Below are 15,558 nucleotides of genomic sequence, written 5' to 3'. Positions count from 1 at the left end.
ACGCGCCTGCATTGGAAGCTTCTCGGACGTTATCAATGCTTCTATCCGTCGTCTGTGGTCACCGACGCCCATGTAATCTGATTGTATGAGCGACGCGAATTGTCTAGAACTTTCTGGAAGACACGCGGGCATCAGGGATTAATCTGGAACCTTCGATGACTCAGGTATAAAAGCCGACGCGTTTCGCCGCTGATCAGATTTTCGACGATCGCCGACTGTGTTCGCCGCTATCGTTGTGCTTTGAGTGTAGCTTGCTTTTGTGGGCACAGGTTCGCCCAATAAACAACCAGTTTCGTCATACACAGTTTTGTGACTGTTTTCTCTACCGTCACTACTACGTGACACTATTGGCCGCTGCCACTTACCGGATTGAAGGTAAATGAGTAAAAAGTTTTGAGTTCTGTCCGAGTGTAGTTGATGAAAAGCGCAAGTGACATTTACAGAATAGCTGTATATTGCAGTGAACATTGGTGAGCTTGGCTTCATATGCCTCACAAAAAGCTGGCTTAACTCGTAAAGGTGGCGTAGCGAGTCTGACGCTTGACTGATAAGCATTCTTCGAAGGCTTAGGTAAAGCATTCGACTTAATAGAGGCAGCTGGAGCCCCTTTACGTCTTTCATAGTCAGTCACCACCACATCACTTCATGGTAGACACTGCAACACGCGTACCAATACTTTGCGCAAGCCATCACGATTTCCTTGCGGTATCGCAAAAACTGTATAGCCATCATCACGCTTCTCGCTGCAGTTATATGCGCAGCAGCACGGCATAGCGCCAGCAGACAGTGCTCGAAACAGCGTGCAATGTTAGCGCGCGACGTTCTCTATACGCCGAGCCAGCCGAGCTGAGGCGCAAAATGGCGCGAACGAAAAAGCAAAACACAAGCAAAACGCAAGCTCCGCTCGTTTCCAAGCGCAAACGGCAGGGAGACCAATCATCGTGCAGGAAAACACTCCCAAGGCCGTCTGTCGCGGAGGGGACTCGCGAGGGGCGAGGAGGAGGCGAGGAGGTCACGCACCGGCGGCAAAGTACAAAGAGTGGCGGTACTTTCCTACATCAAGGGACTTTAGGGACTGCTCTCCCTCCGGGAAGGCGCCGTGGGAGAGATTTCGCGTCTTGCTTGCACGCCTTTTGCCCGCACACGTGGTAATATAAATGTGTCGAGGTCCTTGTCGTGTTGCATGTGGCACTATCCCGCGCAACTGTTGCGTGCCGCTGTGTGTTACTAATGCAAGAACCATTAATCCGGTACCCCGAGTTTCCGAGCGACGTAGAACGCCGTAAAGCATGGCTAAAGAACATTTCGGGACAGGTACAAGTGACAAAGGAAGCATTTGGGAGCCGAGGAACACGTTTTTAATTTATGTGCTCGCTTCACTTACCGACGGCCACACCGAGCAACTGTGTAAGGTGTTTCTAAGCAAATTGTTACAGCCGCTACTGGCGAACTCGACCGGGAACCTGAATGCAACTGTGGAGTGGTTAAAACTGGCCTACAAGCCTCCGTCCCGGAAGGTGGTACGATTTTAAAGCTGTTTAACAAGGCAGTCTTCCGGGGATTCACATCGTGCAAATAAAGAAATTATCAATTGCCACAGCCTCCCTCGATCTCTTTTTCTTTTCACCATTGCAATTGCTCTATTCACGCTGAATAACTTTTTTTCACTGCATCGTCTTTACATAAATATTGCTACACGCGTGTGGTATTTGGTTGTTTGAACGAGGCGCCCGGGCGCCTAGACGAAGAAGACGAACTGCTCTGGGCTCTCGAGCTATCGGCTGATCTGGCCAGCGCTGCAGCTATCTTTTGTAAATATACTTGTAAATAGTCTCCTGTACTTAATTCTTCGTTCGCGTAACATTTTTGGTGGAGGTGCTGGGTAGCGAGAGGGGCAATCTGCGTCCTGGTGTTGGCGTCCCGACTTGTACGTCACTGTGCAGGGATATTCTTGTAGTCGGAGAGCCCAACGACCGAGCCTACCAGTAGGATCCTTGAGCGACGAAAGCCAACACAGCGCATGATGGTCTGTGATTACTGAGAAGGGCTTGCCATATAAATATGGGCGGAACTTTGAAACAGCCCAGACGAGAGCAAGACATTCGCGCTCGGTAATCGAATAGTTGCGCTCTGCAGTTGTCAGGAGCCGGCTAGCGTAGGCTATAACGCGGTCGTGTCCGTGTTGTCGTTGCGCTAAGACTGCGCCGATCCCATAACCACTGGCATCGGTTCGCACCTCTGTAGGTGCGGACGGGTCAAAGTGGGCCAAGATCAGTGGATTGGTCAGAATCGTGATAAGGCGTGAAAATGCGGCAGCCTGAGGGGAACCCCACGTAAAAGGCACGTCTTTCTTCAGAAGTTCAGTGAGTGGTCAAGCGATTGCTGCTAAATCTTTCACAAACTGTCTGAAATAAGAGCAGAGCCCCACAAAACCCCGAACGTCTTTGACAGACTGAGGTACAGGAAAAGCTGTTACTGCTCGAACCTTCTCCGGGTCGGGTTGTACTCCGGAAGCATCGACGAGATGGCCGAGCACTGTAATCTGTCGGCGACCGAAGTGGCACTTCGATGAGTTTAATTGGAGCCCAGCCTTGCGGAAGACGTCAAGGATAGCTGCGACGCGCTCAAGGTGCGTCTCAAACGTAGGAGAAAACACAAGGACGTCGTCGAGGTAACAAAGGCAAGTTGACCATTTGAAACCTTGAAGCAGAGAGTCCATCATCCGTTCGAACGTGGCGGGAGCATTGCATAAACCAAACGGCATAACCTTAAATTGGTAGAGGCCATCTGGAGTGACGAAAGCGGTCTTTTCTTGGTCTTGCTCATCGACGGAAATCTGCCAATAACCAGATCGAAGGTCAATGGACGAAAAGTATTTGGCACCGTGAAGACAATCAAGAGCGTCGTCAATTCGTGGCAAACGTCCTTTTTAGTGATTCGGTTTAGGTGGCGGTAATCAACACAGAAACGCCACGTGCAATCTTTCTTTTTGACGAGCACCACCGGCGACGCCCAAGGGCTCGACTAGGGCTCAACAATGCCTTTGGCGAGCATCTTGTTGACTTCCTGCTGAATAACTTGCCGCTCTGCCGTGAACACGCGATACGGTCGGCGATGAATGGGAACAGCATCACCAGTGTTTATCCGATGCTTAACAAGGGACGTCTGACCAAGTGGGCGATTGTCAGTGTCAATTATGTCGCGATAGGAAAGCAAAAGGCGATATAGGGCGGCTGCTTGGCCAGGGGCGAGGTCCGGAGCGACCATGGGACGTAATGGGCCGTCAAGGTTCAAGGCATCCTGCAGGTTATCAGGAGGATCTGGAGACGCGTCGGCTGCAAAAGCAGTGACGTGGTGGTCTGTCACTGACCGGAGCGTGGCCACCGCTATGCCTTCAGGTAACACTTGCTTCGTCAAGCTAAAATTGACAACGGGGAGACACATCCGATTAGCGGCAAGGGTAACGACGGAGTGTGGCACAGAGATGTCGCGCGCCAGGAGGACATCACGAATAGGGGCGAAGACATAGTCGCCATCAGGCACGGTTGCCGTTGGATCGCTGTGGCCACAGATTACGCCACGCGCTACGCCATCACCCGAGCGCTCCCTACAAGCTGCGCCACAGATGTTGCCGATTTTCTTCTACGCGACGTGATTTTATTACATGGAGCTCCGCGACTTCTCACAGACCGTGGCCGGACATTCCTGTCAAAAGTTATCGCGGACATCCTGCAGTCCTGTGCCATGAGGCAGAAGCTATCCACGTCATACCATCCGCAAACGAATGGCCTCACGGAGCGTCTTAATCGCACTCTCACAGACATGCTCGCGAAGTATGTGTCTTCCGACCACACTGACTGGGACCTCGCTCTACCGTTTGTCACCTTTGCGTATAATTCCTCGCGCCACGACACAGCCGGTTATTCGCCATTTTTCCTTCTGTTCGGCCGAGAACCAGCACTGCCCCTCGACACAAGCATCCCTGTTCACGCAGCACCCACCAGTGAATATGCACTTGACGCCGTCGCCCGCGCTGCCCACGCAAGGGAAATTGCCCGTGGCCGCCTTCTGCACTCCCAAGAGAGTCAACGGCGTTTGTACGACCAGCGACACCGCGACGTGCACTTCCCGCCTGGTTCTTTGGTGCTTCTATGGTCTCTGTCGCGTCAGGTCGGCCTGTCAGAAAAACTGCTGTCTCGTTACACAGGCCCCTACCGAGTGATTCGTGCCGTGATTCCCGTCACCTACGAGATCGCCCCTGACGCCCCATCTGCTTCCCAGTCCAGTGATATCGTGCACGTTACACGACTGAAGCAGTATCACCCTCCCAGTGATGAAAATGTGCAAGAACAGCAGAAAAGAAATCAAGTAGTAATTTGAACGTCTTGGCCACATCGATGGGGACATACAACTGCCTGGGTATGTGAGAGACACCCTGAAGCTGGGACCAAAATTTGCTGCTGAACCTAAGCTGTCCACTCCTGAACTCTTAACCTTCGTTAGAGCCGTTTCTAAACACGCTGAGGGAAATGAAGTGGGAATGTGCATTTCAGCAGGTGTGGATGTTGTGTCGCGAGCTAAGCCATCCCGGCCGTCAGTGCCCTTGAAACGTGTCAGACATTTCCTTCGCGAAAATAGCTTGGCACTGCTTCCTGCAGATAAGGAGGGTGGTTTCGTTGTCATCCCACACAACTCTTTGAAGCAGAAGGCAGATGAGGCGTTGGATTCCGTTTTTCATAGCAGGAATGATGTCTCACTTGCGAAAGTGAAAACGGAAGCTAAGAAGCTTTGTCAGAAATTAAACCTGAGTAAACTGGTTCGTGAGATCGAAAGCAAAAAAGCTGGGAGCCTTGAAATGTTTTTTTCGATCAAAACCCATAACCGGAGTGGCCACTGCGTATTATAGTGTCAGAAAGTGGAACTTGGCAAAAGTCCGTGGGCCTTTTTCTTCAACGTAAGTTGAAATTGCTTGCAGTTAATGACCCTTTTCTGACCAAGAACTCGGAAGAACTGATAAGCTACCTGAAGACACATGCAGGTAGTAATTTGAACGCTTTCTCTATAGATGTAAAAGATCTATATTATTCACTGCCACATAATGAGTTGTTAATATGTGTTCAAGAGGCTATTGATACTAACGATGAACTCAAGTTTGTAAACAACATCTGCATATCTACACAGGGTTTTCTTGAACTACTGTCCATGTATCTGCGCTCGACGTTCTCCAAGTGGGATGGAAACGTTTATCTCCAAAAACAAGGAATTTGCATTGGTTCCTGTATTGCGCCAATTTTAAGTGACCTTTATCTTGCTCGTGTAAAAAGGACACTGGATGCCAGATTAGATAACCCACATGTAAAGAAGGTATATATGTATGTTGATGACTACCTTGTACTTCTCGATTCAAGTTCAAGCGGGAGGGTTTTTCCTGATGTTACGCAAGTGCTAGACCTTTTTAATAAGTGTTTGCACCCGCTCACTATCACGCATGAAATGCCTCAAAACGGTACTTTACGATTCCTCGACATAAGAATGTTTTTTGAGGGAGACCAAGTGTGCTGGGCATATGAACCAAGGGCGAACAAGCCACTATTGCCATTTTCGTCAGGCCACTTTAAGTTGGTTAAAAGAGGCATCGCAAAGTCTACCCTAATGAATGCACTTCGCCGCTCATGCCCTCATAAGTGTTTTTCCAGTTTCCTTGCGCAAGAGGAACGCCTCAAACAGGCTGGTTTTCCGCAGTATATTATCACAGCGGTGGCCGAAGGCCTCCTTAAGACCGTGAAGCGCGGGCAAAATGAGCAGTTCGCTTCTCCGGACATCGTTCAAAGGAAGCAGAAACGCTCAATCATACCGTACATCCACGATATCTCGCACATGCTGAAAAAGATTGGCAACAACGCAAATGTAAGCGTCATCTTTTCAGCGCCAAACAAGCTGTCGAACTTGTGCAAGGCCAGCTATTGTGGTTCTGGAAAACCCCGTTGCCAGACAAAGCACAAGGAAAGCCATGTTCATTGTGAGAACAATATCGTGTATGAACTACCCTTGTCGTGTGGCAAAAAATACATCGGTCAAACAGGAAGGTGTATAAATGATAGGCTGCGTGAACACGCAAATAACGTGCGAACTGGAGGAGTGGGCCATCTGGCTTTCCACTGTAGAAAGCATGGGTGCAGTCCCATTTATAAGCAGTGCACAGCGATAGGAAGAAACCCAATGAAAACAACACGTGAGATCATTGAAGCGGCGAAGATCGCGAGTTTGGGGGAATGCTTGTGTTAGCGCGCCTTCAATTGATCTTTCGAAAAAATAATTAGATTTTTTAAACAAGGTACAGAGGGTGGCGTGATGAAGATAGCATCCTAATCTGTCGCTACAAAAAAATTGTTTAAAATCTTTTTTAATCTTTTTTTTTCACCTTTTTCATCTTCGATCTCATCTTTTCCATTACACATGCCACGTTGCCGTCATGTGTTAAAAAAAAAAACAGTACTTATGCGCTTGCATGCGCTGCTATCTGTTAACTATATATGTGTGAAGTGCTTCGTAGAATAAAAGATTGTTGGAAGTTAGCGCTGTGTCCGCGTCGTCCCTCTGTGCCTCGTCCCTTTTATGCGCTATTAAGTACAAGACATGGAATACCAACTCGCCCAATCTTACGCTCTTTCAAGTTATAAAAGTAGCGACACTCTCCTCCTCCGCCTTCCCTCCTCCTCGTTTCTCCTCTCTTTCACGCTCCTTTTTCGACCGTTGCGCCGCCTACACCGCTTGAAACACGCGCACTTCTTTATCTTTCGCCGCTGATGAGATTCGACAACCGCCGACTGTGTTCGCCGCTATCGTTTTGCTCCTCGCCAGTCGGTAGACGCTTCTCGGGCGAAAATGGCGATGGAGCGTGATCGTAAACAAACGCAGCCAGCGCCCGACGGCGCGACGGTCCACGTGATGCCATTAGGCCAATACCGAGCGGCGTCGGCCTCAGACAGGGTGTGCGAGGAGGCGGCGGCTTTCTTCAAAGCGTGACGCTACTTTTTATATATAGGGGTTTTACCCGAAACGCGTGCGCAGGGACGCTTTTCGACCCAGCGCATCGCGGAGGGAGACACTCGGCCCATTGGCCGAGCGGCGAGCCGACCCCGGCAGCATATTTAGATATCCAGTAGGTACAACGCATGGCAACCGCAGAGCCACGCTATTGGCTTACACGCCTGCGGGACTCTGTGATGTCACTCCTAGCAACAGCGCCAAGCGACGACTCTCGTTCTCAGTGCTTTATCGCCTGGCGCTTCATCCCCAACGCCACGGCGGTCGCCGGTCACTCTAGCCACGGCTGTGCCGCGGCCGCTCGATCGAGAGGCCATGGCTGTTCCAACGTGTTGCGTTCGGACTGATCGGACTGTTTCTCCAAGTGTGTTGTTTTTAACCGCTGTACGGGCGTGTTCTGCTGCTATACTCGCGGACAACTTTTTGTGGCAATGAAGGGAAAGCTACGGAGACAAAGCGCGCACAAGTGTCACGCCTGTCTTTTTTTTCTTTTTTTTTTATTTCCTCCGGCTGTGCGCACGTGGATGTTCGGACTGTTTTTTTTTTTTTTTTCTCGCTCGCTCCAAGTGTTTTGTTTTCAACGGCTGTACGCACGTGTTCTGGGGCTAGTGCTAGGCCTGACTTTTTTTTTTTTTCTCCGGTGGTGTTCGCATGCGATATGCGGACTGTTTATGCTATTGGCTGCCGGCTGTGGGGACGCCGCCGCGGTGTCAAGCCTAGAAAGTGCTCTTATCACCAGCGCCCTTCGCGTCTCTTGTTGCGCGTCGTGGCTGGGCTTCGCGCTTCGACGCCCTCACGTTTTCTAGAGCGAGACTTTCCGTCCCAACCACCAAAGTGCCCTCGTGCCCTACCGACCGAGATAACTGACACCTATGTACGCCGGTGCAGGAGCTTACGCGGCGAGGATCGATGCGTGAAATCCATCCCGACAAGATCGGAACCTGTGAGAATGAGATGTCGTATTCCACCACTACTACTAATGACAAGTAGCGCGACGCCCTCAAAGTGAAGCAAAGCACCCTTGCGATTATTCTGCAGCTTACGTCCTATCAATGAAATTCGACATCGACACGGCATCAAAGCACTGGATATTGTTTTAACCTCTAAGTGCTTTTGCACAAAACGTAATAAACAGTCCTAGAAAGAGCCTATTTTGTTTCGATGTTACGAAGTTCTCTCAATAAATGTTGCAGGTATGTGCCAATTTCTTCACGTTGAAAAGAACTCTCTCGGGTTTTATTTTGTTTTTCTGGTTTTCTCCATGTCGCGATATCCTTAATGTAAGGTACTTTGGAGTTGTTCCAGATGCACAATGTCAGTTTTAGGACGTAAATGGTGTGCATGTTAAATATAGTTTAAAAAGTGCTTTGCAAAAAGCAATCCCATTATTCTACAACGGGGCTAAAAATTTTTAAAGGCGAACTGCCATTAATAGCATTGGAAATGGTGCAAGCTAAAAACTGCAATTTAAGAGCACTGCTTTATGTGAATTTCTAAAACACAGCAATTCGAAATGGTGGACACTGACTGGGACACTTTTTTAATATACTGGCTGAAACTGCATTATCGGAACACTTTAGTAGATAATACGTGTCATCATCAATAAAGAACCCCTTCTAAATGATTTGGTCTCCACCCTTATTCATAACGTTCCATGTATAGCTTGCTTCTGGCCTGCGGATTGTTCAGAGGGTATATACTGTCGCAATTAGACAATGTTTCTGCGACCACTACATCACGTCAACACCAAGCAGGAGAGGGAAACATTTAATTTGTTGCGGTACATACTATACAAACATTACCATATCTAAAAAGCTGTGGGCAATTCTCCACCGCAATAAGGACACAACCATGGCATACAGTTTTCAATTTATACAGTTTCCGCTTTACACAATATACACACAAGGAGTTAGGAGCACCGAATTATTATGCATGAATTAGAGATAAATCTTGGAGAATAGAATCCATCAAGCAGCGTCATCGTCATTCGTGATGTTGGAACGAAGGACGCAATAAGGACGCAACCATGGCATAGTTTTCAATTTATAAAGTTTTCGCTTTAGACATATACACACAAGGTGTTAGGAGCACATAATTATTGGGCATGAACTACAGATAAATCTTGGAGAATGGAATCCATCGAGAAGCGTCATCGACATCGTGATGTTGGAACGAAGGACTTCAACACCAGCGCATGAATTCACGCATTGCATCGCGAAGTGCGTCGACGTCCGACAATCACTGTCCGCAGCGGCTATAGCCGCACAACCGCGTTGGCACAGCCGGTAGTGCAAAACACTCCGGAGAGAGAGATAGAGAAAAAAAGTCAGTCGGAACACTAGCCGCAAAACACGGGCGTACAGGCGTTAAAAAAAAACTGTCCAAATATCACGTGCGCACAGCCGAAAAAAAAAGGAAAAGTCAGGCCTACCACTAGTCACAGAGCACGTGCGTACAGTCGTTAAGCAGAAAACACTTGGAGATAGCGAGGGAAAAAAAAAACAGTCCGAACACCAACGTGCGCACAGCCGGAGGGGAAAAAAAAAAAAAGTCAGGCGTGGCATTTGCCACAGAACACGTGCGTACAGCGGTTAAAACAAACCATTTGGAGAAAAACAGTCCGAACACAAGTCACGGACGGCCTCGACCGAGCGGCCGTTGGCACAGCCGTTGTCGCTGGGGAAAGAACAGCCAGGCGATAAAGCACTGAGAACGAGAGTAGTCGCTTGGCGCCGTTGCTAGGAGGGACATCACAGCGTCCCACAGGCGTGTAAGCCAATAGCGTGGCTCTGCGGTTGCATGCGTTGTACCTACTGCATATTCTAAATATGCACCCCGGCAGGGAGCTGAAGCCGCTCAGCGCCAACAACGCGGGCACATAGCAAGGGACTGCTCCGCGCCTGGTCTCCTGTGAGGCCGGGAAACGGGAGCGCAGGTCGCTCGTGAAGGCACGAGGGACCGAACCTTTGCTTGTTCCCTCGGCGTACCGAAGGTTGTGTGCTGCGCACGCGCCGTTTATTCCGGTGACCATTGCCGGCCGCGAATTTTCGGCGCTGCTGGACACGGGCGCAAGTGCTTCGTTGTTCGGCGAACAGGTTTTCCCACTTGCAAAAGCACGCAGTGCGCTTGCGGGACTGCCGAACGACATTCAATCTTACGAAGGGCGTGTCCCATTCGGCTGGCGCGCAAGGTTGACGGTCAGGTGGGGAGAGCGAATGGGACGCACGCGTTTCTTTCATCTCCCGGGGCTCAGTGGTCCTATGATTCTCGGCAGGGACTTCCTCCTTAAAACTGGGATCGTTGTGGACATTGCGAATGGCGGCTATCGCGACGGTCAGTTCCCGTTGCTAAAGCCGTTCATCAGTCCGCCGGCGTCCGATTTTGCCTGTGCAGATGAGGCGTCGGAATCGTGTCGCGCGCCGAGTTCGGGGGCAAGCCCCGAGCTTCGTGCTCGCCCGCTCATGGTCCCCTTTGGGATCGAGAGGCACGGCACGAACCGTGTCACGCGCAGAATTCGGGGGCAAGCCCCTGCGCTATGCGCTTGTCGACTCACAATCCTCAGTGGGATAGAGCGACACTGCACGAAGAGGCAATACATCTGAGTGCCAACGTGTTAGCTGACGCGCTATCTCATGCCACATTGGCCACCCAGAGCGTTTCTCTAGGTGCGACAGCCACTTCCAGTGCTTTTGCGCCAGCAAGCGTCGGGGGCGAAACGAACGGAGAGAGGGGCGAGTCCGCAAGCGGGCCGAACCTGTTTCTCCGCGCTCCAGGCAAGCAGCGCGCCGGAAAGCTTGGTGGTGGTGAAAAACTTTTGTCTAATAGAGAGAGTTTGGGGGCCACGGAGTGCCCCGCTACATGGTCGGCGTCCCTAGTCCGGGACATCGCATGACGAGGCCCCGTCTTGCGCCCGTTTCACCAGAGCCCGTTGGGACTCCAGCGAGGAGCAGTTGAGGAGGGCAGTCTCCCATGCCTCTCGGGAAGGGGAAGGGCGAGGTCGGGATTTTTTGTGCATGCCCACACCATGTGGAAGATATCACAGGTCTCCCCACAGTGCGGGCACCGCCCATGCGTGTTGGGATCGAAATGTTTGATCATTGCAGGACAGAGTAGAGCGCCTGTCTGCAGGCGCCCTAAAGTTCGCTCCTCCGCCTTACTCAGCCCCTTTGCAGGAGTCGGAAAAAGGCGGTGGTTATCGCTATAATGTCTTATAATTTCCCTGCACCGCAGCAACGGTAGGTTTGCCTCCGAGCTAGAAGAGCTAGGGTGAGGAGCCCGGTGGGTAAGCGCTCGGGCAGCCGCGTCAACGGCCTCATTACCTCTTAAGCCCTGGTGGCCAGGAGCCCAAATAATACGTTTCGGTGTTGGGTCAATGGTAGCCCGTCTTAAAATTTGACTGGCTAGGGGGAGATCTCCCCTGTCAAGTAATGATCACATGCTTTACGGGAGTCCGTGATGATGATTCTCGGATTGGGGTCCACGGCAGCAAGTGCTATCGCCACTTCCTCAGCTCGCGCTGAATTTTGGGCTCGGAACGAGAGCCCATCAGCGTGCTTTTCCCGGTGAACGACGGGAAAATCCCGCTGGCGACGGCCCTGCTTCGTCTACATAGTATACACTAGGTCGGGAACCGTGTTGTCTCTCAAGCGCACGAGCCCGCGCTTGTCGTTCGCTTTCGTGCGTGTCGGTGTCCATGTTACGAGGGAGCGGAGAGACCCAGAGCATATGGCGCCACATTTCTGGAATACGCTCCGCCTCCTTTGGAGTGCAAGCGTGTTAAATGTGTAAGCGGTTGAGCAGGCGGCGCCCGTGGGCTGTCTGCATGAGCCGCGTGTATTGGTTCACGAGGTGGGCCTCCCGCCACTCCTGGTAGGAGTTGAGCACCCCCAACGCCTTGAGTTTTGCAAACATTAGAGGTAGTCACCGGGAGATCCAGCGCTCGCTTAGTTGCTTTGCGGATGATGGCGTCTATTCGCTCGTCTTCTTGCTTAGTAGTGCGAAGGTATGGCACGGCGTAGAGGATCCGGCTAGTCACGAAGGCATGGACTAGCCGAAGCGCGTCCCTGCCTCGCAGACCGCCCCGCTTGTTGGAGACACGGTGGATCATGCGCCCTACCTGTTCGCCTACTCTCTTGAGTTTCGCAATAGTGGAGTCCGGTCGGAGTCTGTGCTGAATGAATAGGTCCAGAATCCGGAGCTCATTCACCTCTCTGATAGGACCTCCCGACAGAGAGATGTGTATTGCTGACTTATCCTTTGGGTTCGCTCTGACATGCAGAAGCTCTGATTTGGCTGGAGCACTTTGGAGCCCACATGGCATATGCCTCGGCTATGGAAGCGGCCCGCTGAAGGCGGCCCTCCATTTCCCAAGGCTCCCCTCGGTGGTCCATATTGTAATGTCATCTGCATATACCGCGTGTTGAATGCCTTCCACCCGGGTGAATTGACTTGGGAGGCGCATCATAGCTATGTTGAACAGGAGCGGTGATAACACCGCTCCCTGAGGGGTACCCCGTGTTCCCATCGTGTAAGGGCCATATTCCTCGTCCTCGATCCGAAGAAGGGCCTGGCGCTTAGAGAGGAATCTCTTACATATGCGTAGGTCTAGCGCCGCAATCGGTGGAATTCATGTTGGCCAGGATGCCACCGTGTTTGACATTGTCGAAAGCCCCTTTCAGATCAAGGGTGAGGATGGCTTTGTCATTGTGTTGCATAGTTGTGGGTCGTATTATGTCCCTGTGCAGCTGGAGGAGGACATCCTGTGCAGACATATGCGGGCGAAACCCGAACATGGTGGCTGCAAAGAAGCCCCTGCCCTCCAGGTATGGAGAGAGGCGATCCCGTACCATTGTCTCCATAAGCTTCCCCACACACCAAGTCAGTGATATGGGCCTCAGGTGTCCGTATTCATGGCCTTACCGGCTTTGGGGATGAGCGTTACAAGTGACGTTTTCCATTCCCTCCATTTCCATTCCCATGACGTGTCCACTCCCTCCGTGGACGGGCGTCCACGGAGGGATTGGACGCCCGTCCCATATTTGGTTCATGTATTCTAACAAATGGAGGTAGGCTGAGTCCGGGAGGTTCGCCAACAGTTTCACTGTTATGCGGTCCCGTCCCGGAGCCGCACCCCGGCGCAATTTAGCTAAGGCCGCCTTAAGGTCATGCAACTCAAAAGGGGCCTCCAGTTGTTGATTAGGCTTGCCAGAGTACGTGTACTCGGGCCCACCCGGGTCCTCCGTACGACAGAGATATCTATCGCGCAGGGTGTCCGCAAGCTGCGCCGTTGTACCTTGGTACCGCTGCAGAGTCCGCCGGAGCTGCTTTTGCGTCACCCCTCTCGTTTGAGAGGGGTCGATGAGACTGCGAAAGAGACGCCATGTCCCCCTAGAGCTCATCTTATGAGCTGCGGCGTCGCAGCGTGCTATCTAATTTGAATCTGAGAGCTGGGCAGCAGACGCTGCAGCCTGCTCTGTGAGTTGGGCTATGCGGGCGCGTAATTTGGGATTGGTTTCTTGCTTTTTCCACCGTTTAGTTAAGCTTTGGCGCGCCTCCCACAAGTGCGGGAGCTAAATGTCCACTGCGGGGATCTCTTCGGTGGTTTGTAGTGTAGTGACGTGTTGTTTCTGACGCGTAGCAGCCAGAAAAGAGTACGGCAGGGATAGTCTGATTTCGGAATTTGTGCCAATCGGTCAGCTTAGCTTGACCCCATTTTTTACGCGCTGCTTTGCCAGGAGTGTAACCCGCACAAGGCAGTGATCGCTGCCTAGAGAATCGCCCAAGTTGTCCCAGACGGCGTTCCCAGCATTTTTTACGAGAGAAAGCTCCGGACACATGTCAAGGGTTACCGAGTTCCCCGCTCGGGTGGGGCACACCGGGTCCGTGAGCAACGTGAGGCGAAGGGTGGAGATGAGCTCCGCCAGCTTACGCCCTCTGGCCTTCTCGAAGTAATAGCCCCAGTGAAGGCTGGGGGCATTGAAGTCTCCAACGATCACTAGAGGCTCTTTGCTTGCCAATTTGATTGCGCGAAGGAAGATTTCACTAAACGTTACGCGCGGTTTATGCGGGGGGCTGTATATGTTGAGGATATGTATTGACGGGTCGCGGCGTCTGAGAGGCAGTACCCGGACCATTGTGTATTCTTGCTCGGTGCTCAAGTCTAAGTCGACCGGAACCGCAGTGTAAGCCTTATTCACCAGGATGTACGTCGAGGGGCCCCCTGGAAGGTGCTGTAGCCTGAGAATGTGCTGTAGACCGGCCCACGGAGAGCCGGCCCTGAACCGCTTTCCTCTGCTGCCTGGCGGGAGGCTGTCTTGCGGTTGAGCAGCGGGGTGTCGCAACGAGTGGCATTTTTAATTTGGGAGCTGACCCAGGGCTGCATGGCATTAAGGACCGAGTCAGAGACCTGAGCCACAATTTAGGAAGGGTTTGCGTTAGGCCGCCGTGAACACGTTCAGGAAGGATTCGCGGACTGCCTACATGATTTGATTCGGGAGGGCTGCGACTCACTCATCCAGTTGCTCGGTAGTGCGCTCCAGGGCCTCGAGGCGGCCGATGTGACCGGCAGTGGAAACTGATCCAACTACCGTGGCCGCGGTCTGCCGCGAGACGCTAGTGAGGCATGATTTTACGGATGATCCGTCATCCCCGTCCTCTAGCTCGGTTTCCTGTATTGTCTCGGATGGCCCGGCCTGCTTGGCCTCTAATTCATGGATTTTGCGCGCTAGAATTTGGTTTTGGCGCCTGAGCTCCTCTACCTGCTGCTGTAGGGCTGTTTGGGTATAGAGGAGGGTCTGGAGACTGTCCCCTCCAACTGCTCACCTGTGATTCGACGGGTGCCAAGGGCGGGAAGTCCTTATCCTTGAGGACCGGGGGCCTCGCCTGGGTCCCGGACTTCACATTTGTAGGTGACCCAGTTTGGGCCTTCTTGGGTTTGCTGGCGCTTTCTTGGGGCCGCCCTTGGGCGTAGGAACCTGTTTATGCCCTGTCTTTGGCTTGGATCCGGGTGGGGAGCCCGGCTTTATGGGTTTCCGGAACCGCCCGGCACAGCCGGGAGCTCCGGTTGGGTGGCCGCCTCCGCAGAGGAGACAGCTCGGAGCACACTGGTGTTCTGCGGGACCGTCAGGAGTGGCATCAGGGACCTGTACCCCGCAGCTTCTGTAGCGCCCGGCCTGCGGTCGCGGGCAGGCATCGGCCCGATGGCCCACTGTGCCACAGAGGGGGCATGCAGGCACTGTCTTCTTATACAGGCGAACAGGGAGCCGCTCGTAGCTGTATAACACCGTCCGTGGCACCTTGGTCCCCACGAAAGTGCATGAGCACCACCAACAGGGGTTCCCCCAGCTTCCGCACAGACACTACATTTGGGTCCGCACTGAGTTTGCGTTTACGTATTCGGACGTGTAGTCCTGAGAGACGGTCACGACGCCCCGACAGAACGCACCGGAGAGTTTGGGGTGTCCCCGGAATGGCAGCTGGCGGCCCCCAACCGGCATCATAATATCCGGGAGT

The 15,558-nt window shown here is 52.3% G+C and overlaps 1 pseudogene; it reads right to left on the bottom strand.

Moving 5' to 3' along the window:
* Positions 1–10,902: 10,902 nt before the first annotated feature.
* LOC125941926 (uncharacterized) lies at positions 10,903–12,571 on the bottom strand (annotated as a pseudogene).
* Between the last annotated feature and the right edge of the window lie 2,987 nt (positions 12,572–15,558).

This window comes from Dermacentor silvarum, unplaced genomic scaffold (genome assembly GCF_013339745.2).
Source record: "Dermacentor silvarum isolate Dsil-2018 unplaced genomic scaffold, BIME_Dsil_1.4 Seq636, whole genome shotgun sequence".
NCBI classification, from domain to species: Eukaryota; Metazoa; Arthropoda; class Arachnida; order Ixodida; family Ixodidae; genus Dermacentor; species Dermacentor silvarum.
The sequence above is the reverse complement of the archived record's forward strand: the minus strand, read 5'-3'. Positions and strand labels throughout refer to the sequence as shown.